Below are 16,990 nucleotides of genomic sequence, written 5' to 3'. Positions count from 1 at the left end.
GTCTGTTGCCACTCACTGAACATCCAGTTGTGGTACTGGCACGCAAATTCCAGCCTGTGTCACTGATCAGCATGGGTATGTGATCCAGGCCCCTGCTACGGAGGCCCATATGCAGCAACATTCACTGCATTGTCATTGAGGAGACACTGTTGGTAGCCACTTGGTTCATCTGGGCAGTTAGTTGCTAAACAGTTCCAAGTGTATTTGCCATATTCATCTCCGCAGCTGTCATTCACCCCTGTCGTCTGTGGCCTGTGGTGCATCACAGTTGCCTCTGTGCCGGTTTTGGATAGTGGCCTTTTGCCGTGCACTGTATACTTGAACCACGGTGGTGTGCTAACAGTTTACAAACATAGCCCTTTTGGAAATGGTTCCGTCCTTGGCCCATAAGACCAATGGACATTCCCTTTTGGATGCCAGATAAATTGCTCTGTTTCCGAATTATGATGATAGCTGAACTGTTTCCTGTGACCCCAATGTACTTTGTATACCCTCCACTGCTAGTGCTGCCTCCTGTCATTTGTGAGTGGTTATCACAAGTTGATGTTTAACATAGGTGGTCATCACATTTAATGTGACTGAACTGTTTACATCTTGGAATGTTGCTTTGTGTATTTGTGACAAGAAGCAGTACTGTCTCACTCAAATATTTGTGAAATTTTGTGCGCTGCTGCTCGTTTCTGCATCATGTATATAAAATAGATGCAAGCAAATGGTTCCCTAAAATGATTTTCTTTATTGCTTCCATTGTGAAATTAGCTAATGAGTCTCCACATGCACCTCCACGAATTATCAATTATAAATAATAGAGCAATTGTTTATAGGGCCTCCAAATGTGTGGTTGTATTTCTAAGAGTTGGCTGTGCTAAATTCTTGGGGCCAACCAATGCATTTTTTCATTACCCTTAAGAAAAGTTAGATATAGTGGGAATCAGTGATTTTCGGTGGCAGGAGGAACAAGACTTTTGGTCAGGTGAATACAGGATTATAAATACAAAATCAAGTAGGGGTAATGCAGGAGTAGGTTTAATAATGAATAAAAAAATAGGAGTGCGGATAAGCTACTACAAACAACATAGTGAATGCATTATTGTGGCCAAGATAGACACGAAGCCCACGCCTACTACAGTAGTACAAGTTTATATGCCAACTAGTTCTGCAAATGTCGAAGAAATTGAAGAAATATATGATGAGGTAAAAGAAATTATTCAGATAGTGAAGGGAGACAAAAATTTAATAGTCATAAGTGACTGGAATTTGATAGTAGGAAAAGGTAGGGAAGGAAACGTAGTAGGTGAATATGTATTGGGGGTAAGAAATGAAAGAGGAAACCGCCTGGTAGAATTTTGCAAAGAGCATAACTTAATCATAGCTAACACTTGGTTCAAGAATCATGAAAGAAGGTTGTATTCATGGAAGAAGCCTGGAAATAGTAGAAGGTTTCAGATAGATTATATAATGGTAAGACAGAGATTTAGGAACCAGGTTTTAAAATGTAAGACATTTCCAGGGGTAGATACGGACTCTGGCCACAATCTATTGGTTATGAACTGTAGATTAAAACTGAAGAAACTGCAAAAAGGAAGTAGATGGGACCTGGATAAACTGACTGAACCAGAGGTTGTATAGAATTTCAGGGAGAGCATAATGGAACAATTGACAGGAATGGGGGAAAGAAATACAGTAGAAGAAGAATGGGTAGCTTTGAGGGATGAAGTAGTGAAGGTAGCAGAGGATCAAGTAGGTAAAAAGACAAGGGCTAGTAGAAATCCTTGGGTAACAGAAGAAATATTGAGTTTAATTGATGAAAGGAGAAAATATAAAAATTCAGTAAATGAGACAACAGGAAGTGCAAAATGGCTAAGCAGGGATGGCTAGAGGAAAAATGTAAAGATGTAGAGGCTTATCTCACTAGGGGTAAGATAGATACTACCTACAGGAAAATTAAAGAGACTTGGAGAAAAAAGAACCACTTGTATGAATATCAAGAGCGCCCTCAAGCAAAGAAGGGAAAGCAGAAAGGTGGAAGGAGTATATAGAGGGTCTATACAAGGGCAATGTACTTGAGGACAATATTATTGGAATGCAAGAGGATGTAGATGAAGATGAAATGGCAGATATGATACTGCGAGAAGAGTTTGGCAGAGCACTGAAAAACCTAAGTCGAAACAAGGCCCCGGGAGTAGACAACATTCCATTAGAATTACTGACAGCCTTGGGAGAGCCAGTCCTGACAAAACTCTACCATCTGGTGAGTAAGATGCATGAGACAGGCAAAATACCCTCAGACCTCAAGAAGATTATAATAATTCCAATCCCAAAGAAAGCAGGTGTTGACAGATGTGAAAATGACCCAACTATCAGTTTAATAAGGCACAGCTGCAAAATACTAACACAAATTCTTGACAGACGAATGGAAAAACTGGTAGAAGCCAACCTCGGGGAAGATCAGTGGATTCCGTAGAAATGTTGGAACACGTGAGGCAATACTGACCCTACGACTTATCTTAGAAAATAGATTAAGGAAAGGCAAACCTATGTTTCTAGCATTTGTAGACTTGCAGAGAAAGCTTTTGACAATGTTGACTGGAATACTCTCTTTCAAATTCTGAAGGTGTCAGGGATAAAATACAAGGAGCGAAAGGCTATTTACAATTTGTACAGAAACCAGATGCCAGTTACAAGAGTCGAGGAACATGAAAGGGAAGCAGTGGTTGGGAAGGGAGTGAGACAGGGTTGTAGCCTCTCCCCGATGTTATTCAATCTGTATATTGAGCAAGCAGTAAAGGAAACAACAGAAAAATTTGGAGTAGGTATTAAAATCCATGGAGAAGAAATAAAAACTTTGAGATTCACCGATACATTGTAATTCTGTCATAGACAGCAATGGACTTGGAAGAGCAGTTGAACAGAATGGACAGTGTCTTGAAAGGAGGATATAACATGAACATCAACAAAAGCAAAACGAGGATAATGGGATATAGTCGAATTTAAGTCGGGTCATGCTGAGGGAATTAGATTACGAAATGAGACACTTAAAGTAGTAAAGGAGTTAGGTATTTGGGGAGCAAACTAACTGATGATGGGTCGAAGTAGAGAGGACATAAAATGTAGGCTGGCAATGGCAAGGAAAGTGTTTCTGAAGAAGAGACATTTGATAACATTGAGTATAGATCTAAGTGTCAGGAAGTCGTTCCTGAAAGTATTTGTATGGAGTGTAGCCATGTATGGAAGTTAAACATGGACGATAAATGGTTTGGACAAGAAGAGAATAGAAGCTTTTAAAATGTGGTGCTACAGAAGAATGCTGAAGATTTGATGGGTAGCTCACATAACTAGTGATGAGGTATTGAATAGAATTGGGGAGAAGAGGAGTTTGTGGCACAGCTTGACTAGAAGAAGGGATCGATTGGTAGGACATGTTCTGAGGCATCAAGGGATCACCAATTTAGTATTGGAGGGCAGCGTGGAGGGAAAAAATCATAGAGGGAGACCTAGAGATGAATACATGAAGCAGATTCAAAAGGATTGAGGTTGTAGTAGGTACTGGAAGATGAAGAAGCTTGCACAGGATAGAGTAGCATGGAGAGCTGCATCAAACCAGTCTCAGGACTGAAGACCACAACAACAACAACAACAACAACATACAACTAGAAAAATAGTAACAAAGTTCTAATACATGCAGGCAAGAGTTTGTGGTGTTCATTACTCACATTGTTTTTAGGATTCAGCAAAACTTAGTTTATTCAGTTCACTGTAACACTTATCATGTGTTAATATTTGTTTATTAATGAATGTCTACATGAGAGCTTAAACCAAAGTAGAGCCATATCCCACATTATGTATCACACAAACTTCCAGAAAAATCTGGGAAATTACATCAAAGTCTGTTTAGTGCAAGTTTAAAAGATTACAGTTGTGAACTAGTTACATTCAAAGTGCAGATCACTCACAAACATCCATAGTAAAGTTTTAGAATTAAGACTAATGTGAAACATTCAAAGACCACAAGTTGAAAATATTTCAGAGTATTCACTAGCATCAGGTGCAAATATTAGAAGTCCAAGATTCAACACTTAGAAAAATTTAACACACTAGAGACATGACCTGCTGCTCCTCAGATGTACTGCCTCTGCTATATCTGCAAGCTGACTGCTCCACAAATCCAAGCAAAGTGCCACTCGCAAAATGGCTGCACCTATTTGAGCCCTCTCTGTGATGTGAGTCAAGTGTACACACTTACGACTTCCACAGCATGCTTAAAACTATAAATTAAACATTATCCACATGTATCATACAACAGTTTGTATGCAAGTTTCCTCAGCTGTCTATTGCTGAGCTTGGATTTTCCCTCACTTAAATAGTTTGTTCAGAAATAATACCTCAACATAAATCTATTTTGTCAAGGTAAACATTACTTCATGCTGTTTTGTTGCAAATAAATATAAAAAATTAAAATGAAGTACATTCATACACCCCTATCTATGTTTACTACATAAAGCTGCTGCCACTTTCAATGTTTTATTTATTATTTGAGTGAAAATTCATGTTTTTATATGCAGAATGTACATGACTTTAATTTCAAATAGTAATGTTTACAAAAAATCTACTACAATCTCAACAGTGCTCAATGAGACCTGTCTGTAGACACTTCGTTTGTGAAAATTGCATAAGGATTGTTGAGATATTAATTTCCTAAGATCATTTTAGATGCAAAACATTTAATACTAAATAACTTCAGAACTGCTTTAGCAATTAAGGGTGTGTTTTATTCACACGTGCATCTTAATTTTGTCTTTATATCCATGTTGCTGGCCTATCAGTAACTTGTCAGGTACAATATTTATTGAATTTAGTTTTATTTAATATTTATGCTGGTCATTCCATTCATGGTAATTAACCTTTCCATGTTTCTCACCAACAGCCAGACATCCAGGTTTTCCCAACCACACTGCCAGAGCATGTGTTCACCTGCTAGCCATTCTGTGGACTTGGTAATACTCGTACTCAGCATGTCTGCCAATGACTGAGACTCAAAGGGCTCTGAGTTCAGCCCAATGTGGCCTCCATGCTGTCTCAATGGTCAAAACACACTAGTCTGGCCGCACCCGCTCCTAACATCACAACAAAAAGCACATGCATGGTTGCATCTGCCTTTCTAACAGTTTGTGGTCATTCGTAGAGGTTCATACCCTCTCAACCCCACTTGTTACTCAACAAACACAGTGAATTGTGTCACTAGTAGCACCAAGCACTGTGACATACCCACAAAATTATATTCAAATCTTTTGACAGAAAAAAATTAAGAAAACTTATCATGTAAGTTATGCAGCAGCATCTTCTACCCTAAAAATTATCTTACACTTATTTGAATATATGTCTCTGTGTTCATACCAAAAAGTCAAAACATAAACAGCAAAACAGATCCTAGTAAACTAATGCTTCTAAACTCTTGTTTTTGTATGGGTGTGCTTGCACAAAACTTGTCTGACAAACACAATAAACAAACAAAAATCAACATTCTTAGGTCACAGATCATAGCGTTTGCGAAGAATGCATGCTAAGTACAGAATTTCATTTCGGTAGCAACACTCATTTCATTCAAGATCAGAATGGACTAAGCCAGGGTGGACAATAGTTTCGCTCAAGGGCCCCACCTTTTAAAATGACTGCATGCCTTAGTTAATTTAGCGTTTTAGAAAAGTTATAAATTGTTACATAAAAATTCTGACTGTCTAGGCAGGCCACGCAAAAATCATTGGCGGGCTGCATCTGGCCTGCAGGCCACTATTTGTGCACACCTAGCCCAATCCACTGCAACTGTACACCATCAAGACAGTGCTTCTCCAACCAAAATGATATCAAGATATGCCACAAATAATACTCAGAATGCTAAACAGATGACTGGTATCATCAGGAAAAGTGTGACTTTTCTTTCTACGCCAAAACCACAAGTGGCGTGCACCTACAATGTTTCAGTCAGGACTAGCAGCTTGAAGAGTGAACTTCTGTGAGAAAGTTATAGTAATATATGGGAAATTCCAGAAGGCTGTTGAAAATGAGGTTTTATCAAGGTCACAAGTATTTCCTTGGCACTAATGTTTGCTGAAGGCAGAAACAGTGTTGAAGATGAACACCACAGTTGGTGGTCATCAACGGCATGAAGAGATGACAATACAGTGAGGGTGAGCTGATCAAAGATTAACTGTGAAAATGATTGCAAATGAACTGACCATTAATCAGGAAATTGTTCACTTGATTTTGTATGAAAATCTGGGAATGGGGAAACTTAGTACCAAAGTGGTTCCCAAAAATCCCACACACTAATGAAAAGATCAATGCAGAACTACTGAACCGAGTTGTCACAGGTGATGAAAGCTGCTTTCCAGTATTGTCCGAAAATGAAACATACACTAAAGTGTTTGAAAGATTCGCCGAGACCAAAGAAATCATGTGTCGAAGTTAATGAGGAAGTGCCTGCTTGTATGTTTCTTTGACTCCATATGTACTGTGCACAAAAAGTGGTTACCTCCAGGCCATCCGGTACACTAAACCAATGCTATTAAAGAGAGTCTCAAAATACTTCAGAAAATGGGTCCATTCCATTCGTCCACACATTGCTAACAAATGGTTTCTTGCATCACCATAACACACTGTACTACTGAGATGTGTAAGCCAGCAGTGGCTAGGCTGGTATCTCCTAAGCACAGTGATAGAGTACTGTGCTCAAAAGAGACTACTTCTAGACTCACAGGTTATGGGAGATTGCAACACTCCTTCAAACAAAGGGAATGGGGCTTTAGTATAATAAAGTTAGTAAGATTCATTACATCCTACAGTTTCATAGTTCTGTCATAGAACAGTTATAATGGGAAAGAATAAATGGAGGAAATAGTATAAATTGGCTGTTTATTTGTATATTTCTTTCAATTAACTAATCACTTTAACACATTAACATTTTTAAAAATTAATATCAGCTGTTAAATCCCAATTTTCCCATGAAGAATTCTTTATTTGGTCTTTGAGCAAGTACAGTGTAATGCTCTGCATAATATTTCCATTATTGATGAATGACAGCTAATACACTTTCCGTAGTACAGAATATGTAAAAGGACCAACATATCCAATGAAAGTTAGCTAATGCATATGAACACTTGAATCCATAATGCTTAGCAGTCAAGGAGAGTCATTCTGGGATAGTAACATGTTTGAAAATGCCTTTAAGTATGATAATCATGTGACAGCCACTGCATGGGCACAGCTGGTTTTGGCAGTTTGTATTGCTCCCAGTATCCTCTGTTACATATGGTCAGTATACAAGGCCTATTTGAAAATTAAGGAACAATTGGTCACAAAATGGAAACCACAGTGAAAATCTGATGATTAACCCATAGTTATACTTGGCTGCTATAGTCAGTGTGTCAAGTTAGAACCTGACTTCACTGTGATGTCTTTGCCTTTTATTTGTTTGCGTTTAATGCATATATATGCACCACACTGCAAGAACAGGCACTTTTGATTGCAGCACCACCGATGCTGAGATGCATTCGGCAGCACATGGCCCTTTCATGCTACACTAGCAGATTCTTTAGAGCCATCAGTCGCTGCCAGTATGTTGTCCACAACACACACCATGCTGCAGCACTGCGTGGTACAGCGCAGCATGATCCGCGGTCATAAACAACAGGAGCCTTCGCCAGGTCACGTAACAGTTGTTCGATGAGGGTCCTGGGTGTTGCAACACCCGCTGACCCAGTGCTGCTGCTGCCGACACGCATTGTACCATCACCATAACTGCCACCACTGTTTCCACATCTCGAAATTACTGTAAGTGTCTCACTAGCTCTGTGCACTTTGTCCTCTGCCATTGCCTCACCATGATCATTCTTTGAAAATTGTTTTATTTTCTGTTTGGATATCAACTTCCTCTGCAAAGTCATTGCTAGTGATCATTAATTAATTAACTTTCCCTGATTTGGAACCATGCCTTAATTGTGTTCTCAGCAACAAGAAAGGCAATAACCTATTGCCAAACATGGTAATGCAAATCACGTTGCCACTTTAAATGAAAAGATTAGTAGGCCTCACAATCTGAGGCAGTGAGGTCTCTAATCAGACTACTGCAGAAATCCCTAAGGAATCTGCAGTTAGTGCTGGGACCTCTCTCTTCACTATGTAGTTTTCTTGCTGTAACACTTATTCCCTCTTTCTCAGGGAAGAAAAACTTATATGTAACTATCTTCTTGTAAAGTGTCCAAGATGTACGATGTACCTGTTTCTGGCTAAAGGCATTGTTATTAAATATAGTAAGGTTGGAGCTGTCAGGAGATGCATGTACATACGTTGAATCTCTAGACACCTTGAGACACCCAGAAAAGTTCGAAGTTCTAGTGGGAGGGTTAGCAGAGTGCTACTCATCTACATCTTCATGACTACTCTGCAATTCACATTTAAGTGCTTGGCAGAGGGTTTGTCGAACCGCAATCATACTATCTCTCTACCATTCCACTCCCGAACAGTGCACGGGAAAAAAGAACACCTAAACCTTTCTGTTCGAGCTCTGATTTCTCTTATTTTATTTTTATGATCATTCCTACCTATGTAGGTTGGGCTCAACAAAATATTTTCGCATTTGGAAGAGAAAGTTGGTGACTGAAATTTCGTAAATAGATCTCGCCGTGACGAAAAACATCTTTGCTGTAATGACGTCCATACCAATTCGCGTATCATATCTGCCACACTCTCTCCCCTACTATGTGATAATACAAAACGAGCTGCCCTTTTTTGCACCCTTTCGATGTCCTCCATCAATCCCACCTGGTAAGGATCCCACACCGTGCAGCAATATTCTAACAGAGGACGAACGAGTGTAGTGTAAGCTGTCTCTTTAGTGGAGTTGTTGCATCTTCTAAGTGTCTGCCAATGAAACGCAACCTTTGGCTCGCCTTCCCCACAATATTATCTATGTGGTCTTTCCAACTGAAGTTGTTCGTAATTTTAACACCCAGGTAATTAGTTGAATTGACAGCCTTGAGAATTGTACTATTTATCAAGTAATCGAATTCCAACGGATTTCTTTTGGAACTCATGTGGATCACCTCACACTTTTCGTTATTTAGCGTCAACTGCCACCTGCCACACCATACAGCAATCTTTTCTAAATCGCTTTGCAACTGATACTGGTCTTCGGATGACCTTACTAGACAGTAAATTACAGCATCATCTGCGAACAACCTAAGAGAACTGCTCAGATTGTCACCCAGGTCATTTATATAGATCAGGAACAGCAGAGGTCCCAGGACGCTTCCCTGGGGAACACCTGATATCACTTCAGTTTTACTCGATGATTTGCCGTCTATTACTACGAACTGCGGCCTTCCTGACAGGAAATCACAAATCCAGTCGCACAACTGAGACGATACTCCATAGGCCCGCAGCTTGATTAGAAGTCTTGTGAGGAACGGTGTCAAAAGCTTTCCGGAAATCTAGAAATACGGAATCAACTTGAGATCCCCGGTCGATAGCGGCCATTACTTCATGCGAATAAAGAGCTAGCTGCGTTGCACAAGAACGATGTTTTCTGAAACCATGCTGATTACGTATCAATAGATCATTCCCTTCGAGGTGATTCATAATGTTTGAATACAGTATATGCTCCAAAACCCTACTGCAAACCGACGTCAATGATATAGGTCTGTAGTTAGATGGATTACTCCTACTACACGTCTTAAACACTGGTGCGACCTGCGCAATTTTCCAATCTGTAGGTACAGATCTATCGGTCAGCGAGCGGTTGTATATGAGTGCTAAGTAGGGAGCTATTGTGTCAGCGTAATCTGAAAGGAACCTAATCAGTATACAATCTGGACCTGAAGACTTGCCCGTATCAAGCGATTTGAGTTGCTTCGCAACCCCTAAGGTATCTACTTCTAAGAAACTCATGCTAGCAGCTGTTCGTGTTTCAAATTCTGGAATATTCCATTCGTCTTCCCTGGTGAAGGAATTTCGGAAAACTGCGTTCAATAACTCCGCTTTAGCGGCACAGTCGTCGGTAACAGTACCATCGGCACTGCGCAGCGAAGGTATTGACTGCGTCTTGCCACTTGTGTACTTACCATATGACCAGAATTTCTTCAGATTTTCTACCAAATTTCGAGACAATGTTTCGTTGTGGAACCTATTAAAGGCATCTCGCATTGAAGTCCATGCCAAATTTCGCGCGTCTGTAAATTTTAACCAATCTTCGGGATTACGTGTTCTTCTGAACTTCGCATGCTTTTTCCGTTGCCTCTGCAACAGAGTTCGGACCTGTTTTGTGTACCATGGGGGATCAGTTCCCTCTCTTACCAGTTTAAGAGGTATGAATCTCTCAATTGCTGTTGCTACTATATCTTTGAATTTGAGCCACATCTCATCTACATTTGCATAGTCAGTTCAGAAGGAATGGAGATTGTCTCTTAGGAAGGCTTCTAGTGACACTTTATCCGCTTTTTTAAATAAAATTATTTTGCGTTTGTTTCTGGTGGATTTGGAAGAAACAGTATTGAGCCTAGCTACAACGACCTTGTGATCACTAATCCCTGTATCAGTCATGATGCTCTCTATCAGCTCTGGATTGTTTGTGGCTAAGAGGTCAAGTGTGTTTTCACAACCATTTACAATTCACGTGGGTTCGTGGACTAACTGCTCGAAATAATTTTCGGAGCAAGCATTTAGGACAATCTCGGAAGATGTTTTCTGCCTACCACCGGTTTTGAACAAGTATTTTTGCCAACATATCGAGGGAAGGTTGAAGTCCCCACCAACTATAGCCGTATGAGTGGGGTATTTATTTGTTACGAGACTCAAATTTTCTCTGAACTGTTCCGCAACTACTGGGGGTTGGTAGAAGGAGCCAATTATTAACTTAGTTGGGCTGTTAAGTATAACCTCCACCCATACCAATTCGCACGGAGTATCTACTTCGACTTCACTACAAGATAAACCACTACTGACAGACACAAACACTCCACCATCAATTCTGCCAAATCTATCTTTCCTGAACACCGTCTGAGACTTCGTAAAAATTTCTGCAGAACTTATTTCAGGCTTTAGCCACCTTTCTGTACCTAAGAGAGGCGTTAGCTATTACAGGGACTGTCTATCGACGCTACAGCTAAAACTGGGTGAGGACTTCGAGGCTTTCGCCAACCAGATATGGACAGTTTCATTTCGCACATATGTGTTGGGACCAGATGCAACGTGAAACAATGTACTATTAGAGGACGCTGAAGGTCAAACGGCTGATGTGTTTGTAATTGGTATAAACTGACAAACAGGTGGTGAGGTTAAAGCGGCTTCACCAGACTTTTTACACGAAGTGGTAAGACTAGCCTTATTATGCAAGGAGGCTGGAAGATTTGTTTCCATTCCATCATGCAATACTAAACCACATGTTTTCACAAATGACACAAGCTGTAGGTGTTATAGAAAACCAGGGCAACCAACAGTTGGTGCCAGGTACCACATTGTCCTTATTTGTTGTGAAGTAAGGCACATTGGCAATAGTTGCCATTAGACACCAGGGCAGTATAATTCACAGAGGAACCCTCCACAAAATGAGCAACCTCAAAAGGAAATGGCAGGTGGGGGGGGGGGGGGGGGGGGGGACAGGCCCTGCTACCCAATTCCACCTCCAGTAAAAATGATGAACCCTGTCCATTATAGTGCTGTAAATGAGATGGCAAACATTGTATTAGAAGGAAAATTTCATGGAAAGACTACCAAAAGTTTTAATTGATACAGATGCACAAACTAGTGGTTTGTTTGTCTCTCACTGAGACAAGCAGGCGTTGTAGTTGCTATGTTGCCGCGTTAGTGGGCTGGGTGAGGAAGTGATAGAGTTGGCAGGGATGTGTCATGTGAAGTTGCAAATAGAAGGTAGGAGTTACAGTTTTAACATGTGAGGAAGTGCAGAAGGTATTTTGTTGTCACCCTAAGGATGATTTCTTACATCATTATCAGGATGTGATAGATTATAGGACACAAACTGTTCAATTCAGTGAGGCAACTCACTTTTTTTGGCAGCAGTCATGCCTCGCAATCATGAGGAACTTGCAAAAGAAAGCCTGTTTTCCAGGTTTCCACACAACCAAAAACTCAGGCGTTAAAAACTACCACCCCTGTTCCAATCAGTGATTGCTTGGGAAAAGTTCTCTGGAAAACCTGAAAACAGATAGGATCTGTCTCTTTTGTTGATTTGTTTAGCTAAAATGACTTTCTCAATAGGTTACAAATACATGTAAAGAGAAGTATAAGCAAAGTGGAAGCGGTAGTGAGTAAATTGTGTGTTCCAGTATGCATTGAATTTTGGGCAGAGAGAAATAGAGATACCCTGTGGAACAGTACTTGTGTGATTGGGAAGTAGAAGAAAGAAGCGGTTACCAGTGATAAAAATGTGTTCAGTTTTGCCACTGCCTAGGAATCAGATGTATGAGAAGTTAGTGCACTTATCCCAGTCAGAACGAAATCTGTTATAACCTGTTTTAGAGGAATTTGCTTGGTTGTTCAAGAAACGGCAATATTTGCCAGGAACTGACCTTTTGCACCACAAAATTCTGACTGAAGATGCTAGGCCAGTAGTGCAGAAACCATACTAAATTCCTAATCTAATACAATCTGTTGTGAAAAATACTATCACACAACAGTTAGATGCAGGGATAATACAGCCTTCAGGCCAAACAAATCACCAAAACATTGGAGAGATATGGTTTCTGGCTACCATAAGATTCCAATTGCTCTCCAAGACTGGACAAAAACCACTTTTGTGAGGGGTTGTAAGAGTTTTTATGCATGCCTTTTGGTCTTCTAAACACATCTGTCACATTTCAAGTTGCTGCAAGCATTGAAGCCTACTATTGTTTAGTTCATCTAGATTACATTATTGTGTTCTTCCAGACTATTGAGGAACATGTAGAAAGGCTGAGAAACTTATTTTCAAGGTTACAAGGTGCTTGTGGCATTCAGTTATCATGTGGTACAGCACACTGTAAATATCACACTGAAATTATGCAATTTCCCTTCAAATGTGAGCTCTTCGAATACATGTTGGTATGCAAATAAAATAGGAGAAAATATGTTTTGTAGCACACTCTCCATGATAACTAGAAACCAATGTCGAATGTTGAAATGATAGTTAGCCACACTATGATCAACTCATAAAAGGAATGAAGCTGACTGATTTCAACTGCCATGCTCTGACATGACATCATCCTTCTGCTGCTACGAGTGCTTTGTTCCTCTCAGTACCTGGTCAGTATTTTTCTTTGAAAGTGTAAGTGTAGAATATGAGGGATTTTTGAGGAACATTTAGTGTACAAGTTGTACTCACTTCGGCAGTACATCATGTACTAAAATTGAAATGATACAGAGAAGATTAGCATGGCCCTGTAAAAGAAAGGAGGGGGACGGGGGGAGTGGTCAAGCACACTGACTGGCAATTTAGGCTTAGGCTTGATTCCTACTGGTACCACCATTTTCTTTTTTTTATTCTTTGCAATGTTAAATTATTAATTATAAACTTAAATATATTTAAACAGTTCAATTCATACACGCAAAATTAATATATTCAGTTTAGTTACAATTACCACCCTTGCAGATCAAAAGGCTATATAGTACATTGGTAAAATTTTGCATGAGCTGCCATTGAAAGGTGCACATTTAAGTTTTAAGACAGAGCAGTGTTCTTTTGAAGAGTCACAGGTTCAGTACCTGGGACATATCATATCATTATCTCATCCGGAATGAAGCCAGACTCCCAGAAGCATTTAGCAGAAGCAGAGTTTCCCACTACTCACTAATGTTAAAGAATTGCAAAACTTCTCCGACACACACATTATAGCCATTGATTTTTGAAGGACTATGCCAAGCCAGCTAAACCACTGACTAAGTTGCTGAAAAGGGGTGCAGTTTTTGAGTAGACAGAAGAGTTGTGAGTGATCTATGAGGCAAATCTAGGATGTTTTGACAAATTCTTCACTGTTCTTCTTCTTTCTTTGTTTGGGTCATCTAAGGACCACACGCCAATTTCAATGCTTCCTTCTTTGTTGTTCTTTCTTTTTCCTCCAATATTGTTTCATCTATTCACTATGTATCCTTTTTCTCTCCTCGGACCATTTTGACCCTGTCTTCTTCTCCCTCTTGCCTTGGAGTCCTTCCATTTTTAACACTTTCCTCTTGAAACTCCCTCTTTCCTTTGCATCTTTTTCACTTATGTTGTTTCTTTCCAAATCTTTCCTAACTTCTTGAATCCAAGCTATTGTTGACTTCTTGTACCAAAGATATTTAAAAATCTGTTTGGTTAACCTGTTGTGTTCATTCTGTATAAGTGTCGAAAAAATAGCAGTCGCCTCTTTCGTAGTGTTTCATTCATGTTTTCTATGTTGCTATAAACTTCTTCATTGCTTCTTAATTTCCATACCTATGTATTTTTTGGTGGTCCAAGTATTTTTCGAATGATTTTTCTTTCTAGGACTTCAAGTTGTGTAATTTGTAGTTCAGTACTAAACATTCACTTGCATAAAGACATTCTGGTTTTACTACTGCATTGTAGTGCTGTGTCTTCAAATTTTTAGACAGACACCTTTTGTTGAAGACATTCCTAGTTATTCCATAAGCTCTCTCCATTTTATGTACTCTTTCTCCCAAATATTTCAATTTATTTATCCTCTTTATCTAGTCAATATCTGTTGCTAGGGAATCCGGAGGATTTTTTATATTTGTCATAAATTTTGTTTTTTCTACAGATATTCTTAAACCTGCTTTATTAGCTATTTCTTCTAAGAGATTGATTTGTATACCAGCATTTGTTAGGTTTTCAGAAAGAATGGCAAAATCATCTGCAAATGCTAAACAGTGAATTTCAATACCTTTGTTTTTAGTTCCCACTGTGATTGGTGATAGCTTCTCTTCTTTTAGTTTATGTTTCCATTCTCTTACTATTTTCTCTAGTACACAGTTATAGCAGAGTGGAGACAGGCCATCCCCTTGCCTTACATCTGTTTTTATGTTGAATGCCTTAAATATTTCACCCTGAAACTTTACTTTTGATTTGGTTTCTGTGAGCGTTTCACAAATTAAGTTTGCTAATTTAGATTTGATGCCAAATTCTCTGATCAGTTTATCTAGTTTTTCCCTATCAACTGAGTCAAATGCCTTTTTTTAAAATCTATAAATGTTACAACTATATCTTTGGAGTTTGTAAGTCTGTGACGAATTATGGACTTTAGGTTGAAAATCTGTTCTGCGCAAGATCTACCCTTTCTAAATCCACTCTCATACTCTACCAATTGGCTATCAAGTGTTGCTTCTACCTTGTTTAGTAGTATTGTAGAAAATATTTTATAACCCACTGGCAACAAAGATATACCTCTGTAGTTATTTACTTTTTGCTTATCACCTTTCTTGTGCAAGGGATGGATGAGAGCCACTCTCCAGTCTTCTGGTATCTTTTCAGTTTCCCATATTTCTTCAAACATGAGCTAAAGGTTAGTTATAATTTTTGGTTGAGACCATTTAATACGTTAACTGTAATTGAGTCTTCTCCACTGGCTTTGTTGTTTTTCAGGGTACTTATTGCTTTTTTAATTTCTTCAGCTGTAGGTGGTGGATCTGCTCCTGTATTTTCATGGAGATCTGGAAATTCTAGCTTACAGTTTGGTTCTTCACAGTTCCAATAATTTTTCAAAGTACTTTCTTAGTATTTCACAATTCTGGCTTTTGCTTAGGCCTACTTTAAATTCCGGGAGTTATATTTTACGAAGTTGTTTTGTATGTCAAGAAGAAGTGATTTTTCAAAATATCTTTTAGCGCTCTTTATTATTCTTGCTGTTTCTTTCCTTTGCATTCTAAATGCATTAAGGTGTTTAGGCTACCCAGAACATTTTAATTTATCCCACTGTTTTGTTCTTTCTGTAACTGCTTCTTCACGGATTTCATTCCACCAACTTTTGCCTTCATTTTTGTTGTTCCAAATACATTTTTTGCTGCCCTGTTGATTTCTTTCGATATTTCTTCCCATTTCCCTGATTTAGTTCCTTTAATTTCTTCCTGAAAATTTTGGTTTACCTCTTTGGTGATGCTGAGCCTGTCTCTATTATATTTAATTATTTTTTCTGTCTCTTTTGGTTTTTATTGGAGAGAAGTTTCAGTTTATTCTTAGTCAGGTAATGATCAGAATCAAATTTCTTGTTTCTTGCTACTTTTACATTCATGATTTCTTTAAAATTGCATTTAGAAATAGCCAAGTGATCTAACTGGAACTCCCCTAGCATTGGATTCACAGAGATCCATGTTTTTGCCTTTTTTGGTAATTTTTTTGAAGAAAGTTGACATTACCTTCAACTGAAACATTCTACAAAGACTGATTAGTCTTGTGCCATTTTTGTTTGTTCCTTTATGAACTGGATAATATATTACTATTTTCCGAAACAATTTTTCCCTCCCTATTTGTGCATTAAAATCCCACATTAGTATAACATTTGATTTTGGAATTTTTGATATTTCTTCTTCTAGAAGTTCCCAGAATGCTTCTACTTTACTTGGATTTTTCTTGTTGTCAACATTGATTGTAGCATGACAATTAACAAAGGTATACTGTTTATTTTTACATTTAACTGTGAGAAGAGATAGTCTTTCCGAAACATAGAAATCGGAACCAAGTATTGGCATGCCTTCATGATTTTTATGGCTGGTTTATCCTTAAAAATTCTTCACTGTTAATATATATAGATTTTACAAAGCCTTTTATCCTTTCAACTGACTCAGATCGTGCTGTCAGAGCTCTCTTTAGACAAGAATATAATGGCAAGAAATGGTGACCAACTTAATCAAGGAGACATGCATTACAGAGGAAGAGTTAATGGTGCTTGTATTTGGAGTGAACTATTTCAAATGTTATTTGAATGGGAGACAATTCACTGAGATTATTGACCATGCTGCTCTTTTGTCAATG

The sequence above is a fragment of the Schistocerca cancellata genome, chromosome 2, assembly GCF_023864275.1.
Source record: "Schistocerca cancellata isolate TAMUIC-IGC-003103 chromosome 2, iqSchCanc2.1, whole genome shotgun sequence".
Taxonomy (NCBI): domain Eukaryota; kingdom Metazoa; phylum Arthropoda; class Insecta; order Orthoptera; family Acrididae; genus Schistocerca; species Schistocerca cancellata.
The sequence above is the reverse complement of the archived record's forward strand: the minus strand, read 5'-3'. Positions refer to the sequence as shown.